The following is a 7,500-nucleotide window of genomic DNA, read 5'->3' as shown; positions in this document are numbered from 1 at the left end:
GCGGGTTTACTGAGACTCCAGCCCTGGCTCAGAGACCAGGTTTACTGAGACTCCAGCCCTGGCTCAGAGAGCGGGTTTACTGAGACTCCAGCCCTGGCTCAGAGAGCGGGTTTACTGAGACTCCAGCCCTGGCTCAGAGAGCGGGTTTACTGAGACTCCAGCCCTGGGTCAGAGAGCGGGTTTACTGAGACTCCAGCCCTGGCTCAGTGACCGGGTTTACTGAGACTCCAGCCCTGGCTCAGAGAGCGGGTTTACTGAGACTCCAGCCCTGGCTCAGAGAGCGGGTTTACTGAGACTCCAGCCCTGGGTCAGAGAGCGGGTTTACTGAGACTCCAGCCCTGGCTCAGTGACCGGGTTTACTGAGACTCCAGCCCTGGCTCAGAGACTGGCTCTATATTAATCAACCCTCTGTTAAGAGATCATTACTGTCTCTGACTTCATATCCCACCTGACTCTCTTTTGAACCTTGACTGCAAAACAGCACACAACTGCTTGCTTGGTAGCTGCCCTCTCTCCCTTATTCTAATCTTGTCATTGATTCTCTGCAGTGCCACGGCTCCCTGTCCTGTGATTTCAGTCTTTGATCAGTCTTGTGATGTATTGATGTAAAACCAGTGATGTGGCGTTCACTGGGGTGGACAACAAACCTTCACATATTTAAAAGAGAAGGGGGACAAAAACAACAATTTATTAAAGCAAAGCTGCATTGAATGCATCCCGGGAGCTACATTGTGCATCTAGAACCTTGAAAAAAAAAACAAGGCTTGGGGGCCCAGCTAGTGAACCTCCTGAAGAAATGTCAGGCTTGGGTTGTGAGGAGCAGAGATGTTCCTTATTATCTTCCAGTGTGATTAGTGGCGTCTCCCCAGCGACCTCCCAGCGCAGTCTTGCTCCTCGGCCGTACATCGGTCATTGCAAGCTTGTTTGGGGAGGTGGTTTTGACGTTGGGGAGTTCTGCAGAAGCAGCCTGGCGTTGAGCTGTTGGGAGAGGCTGCCCAGGCCAGCTCCAGAACTGGGATGAGGATAAATTCACTGGAAAACAAAGGGATCGGATCATTGGGAGATAATTGCTTTACAGCTAAGGGGTCGCTACTGATGAGAAGGGCTTACTGGCTATGTTCACACAGAGCTCAAAATTAAGAAACAAAATTAAAATTAAAATTAAGAAACAAAACAAAACAAAAAAAACATGGTTAGGCTTAAAAGCTTATTCTTTATTTTTATTAATGTATACATGTTAGAAGAAACAGGCCAGCATTTGCAACAGCTGGTTATTATCCACGCTTATAAAAGTACTAAACGAAGCCTTGTGAAGACACATGCATGAGTCTGTGAGTGTGTCTGGATAGTGCTGTACCAATGGGTTCTGTACTGCTGAGTGGTCTGGGGTCAGGGATTGAGTTCATACAGAGTGTCCTCCTTATTTCTGTTTATTCAATAGTACATGTGCGCTGCTTCACTTTATCAGCAGCCCCCACTCATTCCCTGCTTTCAATATTTCAGTTTTATTATTTGCAAGTCAGATGAATGGAGCAGCATTGTAATCAGCTACTATGCAGACAGGCCTTTGACGAGTCTGCCAGTTAAACATAATAGCAGAGTAGATCAAATCTCCACTCACCCTCTTTCTAGCCATAGCAAGGAGGGTGCGCTGCACATCTAGAACCCGCATCTGCAAAGCAAAAGAGGACCGATGAGAGCTCTGCATTATTAAATTCCCTGGGACTGAGCCTCATTATTTCTCAGAGAAAGAAAAAACAAACTCAACCAGCCATTCAAACAACAGCAATTCAAGTGCGTGCCGAAGACGATTCGTTGCCATTTCTTGGAGCTGTTTTATTCTTGCGTTTTTGAAGCATTGACAAGTTTATAATATTATCTTAGAATCATTTTTTTCCCACTATAATGGCATGGTCATTGGCTCCATCTCTTTTCAATGCTACAGTCCTTCATATCCCTACACCTCCCTCACTTCTCTGATTGTGTTTGTATTGAACTAGCATTGGTGATAATTGCTTTGTGGTATCCAACACACAGAACACTGGACACTGGAATTTCATTTTCTGTTTTAAAGATAGTGGAATACCCCCCCCCCCCCCCCCCCACACACACACACACACACCCTCCCTGACAGGTGAACCAGCAGCTGCTCTACAGTGTTCCCAGTACCTGAGAGATGCAGCCTCCACTAGTGAGCGTGGGAGAGTTACCTGCCATCGCCACGTGCGGTGACCTCTTTCTCATCGAATTCCTCGGGGTGCCTGGAAGGCAGAAGCATGCAGTGTCACATCACATTAGCAGTAGAGAGAGAAGGAGAGAGAGAGAGAGAGAGAGAGAGAGAGAGAGAGAGAGAGAGAGAGAGAAGGAGAGAGAGACAGAGAGAGAGAGAGAGAGAGAGAGAGAGAGAGAGGGAGAGAGGAGAGGGAGAGAGAGAGAAGGAGAGAGAGAGACAGAGAGAGAGACAGAGACAGAGAGAGAGAGAGAGAGGGAGAGAGGAGAGGGAGAGAGAGAGAAGGAGAGAGAGACAGAGAGAGAGACAGAGAGAGAGAGAGAGAGAGAGAGAGAGAGAGAGAGAGAGAGAGAGAGAGAGAGAGAGAGAGAGAGGGTGAGCGTGGGCAGCATGGGACAGCAGCAGCTGGAAGGATGATTCCACACAGATACCGTACAGTATATTCTACTCTAGTAAAAGGCAGCATATTTGAGAAGCATTCGTTCTGTGTGTGAAAGCTCCTGTATACAGCTGCTGTTTGCACTGGGTTAACTCCTGCTGTAGCGTTTGTCTCTGATGGTATAACCGCTCCACAGGTCCTTCAGAGCTGCATTGGTTCTTGAACTCTGAATAGAATGCACTGAGATTAACCCAGCCTTCAGCCACTGTGAACAGGAACGACCAGGTCCAGCACTGAATTGGTGGAGCTTTAAGTGGCGGTTTGATTGGAGAGGATGGGAGATCTCAGAGAGATGGTGAAGAATAAGATGTTACTGACACTCAAAGTAATATTATTATTATTATTATTATTATTATTATTATTATTATTATTATTATTATTATTATTATTATTATTATTTATTTATTTCTTAGCAGATGCCCTTATCCAGGGCGACTTACAGTTGTATACAAAAAATACAACGTGTTCATTTATAAATAAGTCACTTTAATAAGTTATTTATTTATTTTTTTGAATACAGCCCCTATTGGTATCTCCAAAATTTGCCTGCAAACACTTTGCAATCCATGGCTTGGCTGTGTTGTTTTCACACATCTAAAATGTGTGTTATAGCACCTACAGTATAAAACGTAATGCAGCAGACAACACATTAACTGTGGGGGACTGTGGTTACTAAGCACAGCAGCCGGCAGCGTTTGCACAAGCAGCTGGCTGACAGACAGACCGCACTACAACTACAAGAAGAAGAGAAGATACTCACGGCTTGACTTTGTTGAAGAACCTTCGATGCAGGAAGATGGCGAGCGTACTGAGGACCATGATAGTGGTGCACATGATCCCTCCCCATTTACCTGGAGGAGCAGGGCTGCCGGTCAGCACTCAAACCCCATCGCCCACAGCTAACCAACCCCGTCAATAGAAGAGAAAACAGTGAACACCCGCAGCTTATTCCTGGCCCTTCCCTGCCCCTCCTGCTGCTGCTGCTGCTGCTGCTGGATTAACCTGCCGATTAGACAAGGCTAAGAATGCCATGTAATTAGGGCAGGCAGGGAGGGTAAGTCACAATGTGTTGTGTGGGCACTTTCTATTAATTCTCTGCCTCCCTAACGACAGCATCGTAGCAGTGCTACTGCAAGCTAATGACAAGCGTACAGCTTTGCTGGCATTGCAGTTGACTGCTGGAACATTTAGATAGAACCTTTCGCTTTGAGTTAGTGTACTTCCAGACTAAACATACTGTGTGTGCTCTTTTAATGACTGTAGTCGTAAATGAACTCATTACCTGTGTTTCATTTCTCTTTCACTAAACCTGCTGTCTGCCTCTGTCCCTTCTTGCTCCATGATGTAACTCACCGGACGGGAGGTTTAATGTTTAGTAATGGGCAGCATTAAGGGGCTAGCTCCTTCTTAAAACTGCCACTAATGCTAACCCTGGGTTGTACAGCTAGGCAGGGCAGTATCCCGCTGCAGTGTGAAGGCACTGCACATCCGGAGGACAATCGACAGCGGTTATCTGGCACAGAAAGGTCACAAATCCACCCAACAAGTCAGCTCTTTTGGCACCAAAGCAACTTTAGAGGCATCTTCAAAAACAGATGCCAATGGTCCAATAGAAATAGAAAAATACCATCTACTGCCCCCCCCCCCAGGAAAAAAGCAATGAAATGTTCATAATGAATAAAATCAAAGCAATTTAAATACACACAGTGCTGTATCTCACAGTGGGAGAACAATGCAAGAGGTTACAGGGACTGGCCATGTGAATCCACAGAGCAGGGCAGCCCAGGCACTGATGGCAGTGTGAGCTGGACCATGCTGCCCTAGAGGGACCACCCTCCTGGCTTTCCAATCCTTTCTGTAAAGGAGCCCATTTCTCTGAACTGCGTAGGTTTTATGAGGTAGTATTTTCTGAGGGCTACCAAACTAATTGTTACTTGTGGCCAGGTATCTTAGCTAGGTTCAAACCCACTCATGAATCAGTCAGGTACGGTTTCTGGTCTGTGACGATGGTGAGTCCTGTCTTGAGTCTTGTACCATGGGCTGCTCTGCATTCTCATAGAAATGTGAATCTTCATAGAACGCGATATATATATATATATATATATATATATATATATATATATATATATATATATATATATATATATATAGGTAGTCATAATGCAGTGCAGTCTAGAGGTATTTCTCATTAGTAGAAGGAGAGCAAAGACAATGCAGCTCAGAGAGCTGCATTGTCTGAAGAGAGTGCAGACAGCAGCCTGTTAGATAAACCCCCATCTCTGCTCATACCATGCATTCCCCAGCCCCCGGCACCCTCGGGCTTGCTTCCAATGCCACACAGACTGAGCCAGCCCTGCCCCGTCATGCCAGAGCCCCTCATCAGTGAGATTCTCTCTGGGGTTAGCCAGCATTTCACTGGAGCATTCCTGAAGTGACTACCATCCCATTGCCCTTCCAACTGTTCATTCTTTACCGTTTCTGTGGTTATAGTAATAATTCAGGGCAAGAAGAAACGTCGCGGTAGAATTATGAAGGACTTTACACCAAACACTGAAATGCTGCAAAGCCAGGAAGGACCAGTTCTGTGTTAATGTCACGACTCAGAAAAGCAGAGTGCTGCAAGGCTGTTGTTTTTTCTAATAAGTAGCATTAACAGGTTTTTTGTGCAAATTGTATTTTGGTGCAAAGCCCTTTGATAAATCTGTCACTTTGTCTCATTTCTTTTCAGCGCTTCGTGATAATAAACGTTTGGATGAATTCAAGCGGATGCACTGTGTGAATACAAGCGCATTATTACTGCTCTAGAAGGGTTTAGTCCCCAGTGTTTTACAATGCAAGAAGAAACAAAAAGCCACAGCTGGCGATTGTTTTACTAGAGCTTGAATGTACGCACTGAGTCAACGTGGTTCTAGTTGCATGACAAGAGACCAGCTTACCTCTCCAGCTTATGTGTACTTTATCAGCCAAGGTCACACGGTCAAGCACGTCGAACCAGAGCCGACTGTCAGATAGCTGTGCTGTCCTGAGCACCAGAGCTCCCCTACTCTATTAACACACAGAAGAGTCAGATCTCTGCACAGCGCTGGGTTAACTCATACATCAACATCTTTATTATTTAATGTCAAACTGTGCAAACATGTTGAAACATTACAAACTAGATCTCCCAAATAAACGATCAAATGTATACAACATTATCATATATAGAAAAATAACAAGTCCAAGCTTTACAGCAGACAGGACACCTTACAATAATACTTCTGCATGTATCAAAATGAACAAGTTCTAATGCTGTTTGAAGTAAATGTACATCTGTGAAATCTGCTGATGAAAACGCCAGACCATCTGCAGTGATTTAGTGAAGGAGCCTTATACAATACAGTATAGTACATGCAAAGTGTAATACAGCACAGTGAAAGCATTGTAAAACACAGAGAGGTCTGGTAAAGCATAGGAAAGCATTGTAAAGCACAGAGAGGTCTGGTAAAGCATAGGGAAGCATTGTAAAGCACAGAGAGGTCTGGTAAAGCACAGGGAAGCATTGTAAAGCACAGAGGGATGGTAAAGCACAGGGAAGCATTGTAAAGCACAAAGAGGTATGGTAAATCATTACAAAACTTGGAAAACCATGGTAAATGCACTGTATAACCACGAGAAAGGCATGGGGGGAAACAGCAAGATTACCGCAGTAAACTTGTATGAGAGAGTTTAACACAGACTAGCTGTTAAATAATGAGGCGGTGTTGTAGTGATACTGTCGCTCCCATACAAGACACCTGTTCCGAAGGGAAGTGCATGCAGCCTGTATTAGTTTTGGTTGAGTATGATAGTCACTTGGCAAATACATACTGCTGCTTTGGAACCAGTGACCAATGGAGCCTGACAGGGGAGACACCAGCTAACGGTGCTGCAGTAGCAGACTGTTCAGAGTGATTCTAGAGGGCAGCACAGAGGCTAGAGATCTGCCCCACAATGTAAGCATACACAAGCGATGCACACACAATCCTCGGGGACACTAATCTGTTATTCTGTGCATTTAACAGCACATTGCCATCTTGGAGTATAAGTGTTATTTGCTGCATCTTCTACTTCTTATTAAGACGTTAGTTGTGAAACAGGATGGTGATACAGGGGTATATCTCAGCACTGAGTGACACCTTCAGAGAGTGTGAAATCGCTTTGGCAGATGAGACCCAACACCCTCTGAGCCCATGCAATAAAAAATGAAACCAACCCCCACACTGCAATGATTTAGAACCCTAAACAAACCCCCAGGGCCGCTAGCAAGGCTGTTGAAAGCTAGACTGGGAGTGCTGGGACCAGTTTGTGTTTTCAGTGGCTCTGTACATTCTTTGCTCTGTTTCCTCCTAACTGCACGAGCTGCTGTGTGTTAGAAACCACATTGTGTGTGGGTGGGTTTTGTTTATCGTTTGTATAAATGATCATGGCTTGCTTTGTGATTTGCCTGCCACAGGACACACCACTGAAAACAAGACGATGAAGCCCAGTGGGTTTTTATCCCGTACAAACAGGAAATCTTTTTAAATGCAATGACAGTAAAGTGTATTTTTCTGTCTGAAATATACTTTCTTAACACAGAAGGAAACATGGGGAGATGGTGACAGTGTCCATTGTACAGTCTTTTTAATATACTGTATATATATATATATATATATATATATATATATATATATATATATATATATATATATATATATATATATATATATATATTGTGGGAGTGTTAAGAGTAAATCTAGATCTGCAATGTAAAGCATCCCCAAACAAACCATGCTTCTACACTTATGAAGATGAAGATGATGATGATGATGAC

General features: G+C 44.3%; 1 long non-coding RNA gene across 1 annotated transcript; it reads right to left on the bottom strand.

Annotated features, from left to right (window-relative positions):
• Positions 1-669: 669 nt before the first annotated feature.
• On the bottom strand, positions 670-3,677 carry LOC117422838 (uncharacterized). The gene is made up of 4 exons (XR_004547700.3): positions 3,430-3,677; positions 2,170-2,261; positions 1,622-1,672; positions 670-1,032 (listed from the first exon to the last, which is right to left on the bottom strand). It is a non-coding gene; the product is annotated as an uncharacterized LOC117422838 (long non-coding RNA).
• Positions 3,678-7,500: the final 3,823 nt, after the last annotated feature.

Source organism: Acipenser ruthenus, chromosome 17, assembly GCF_902713425.1.
Source record: "Acipenser ruthenus chromosome 17, fAciRut3.2 maternal haplotype, whole genome shotgun sequence".
In the NCBI taxonomy this organism is placed as follows: domain Eukaryota; kingdom Metazoa; phylum Chordata; class Actinopteri; order Acipenseriformes; family Acipenseridae; genus Acipenser; species Acipenser ruthenus.
The sequence above is the reverse complement of the archived record's forward strand: the minus strand, read 5'-3'. Positions and strand labels throughout refer to the sequence as shown.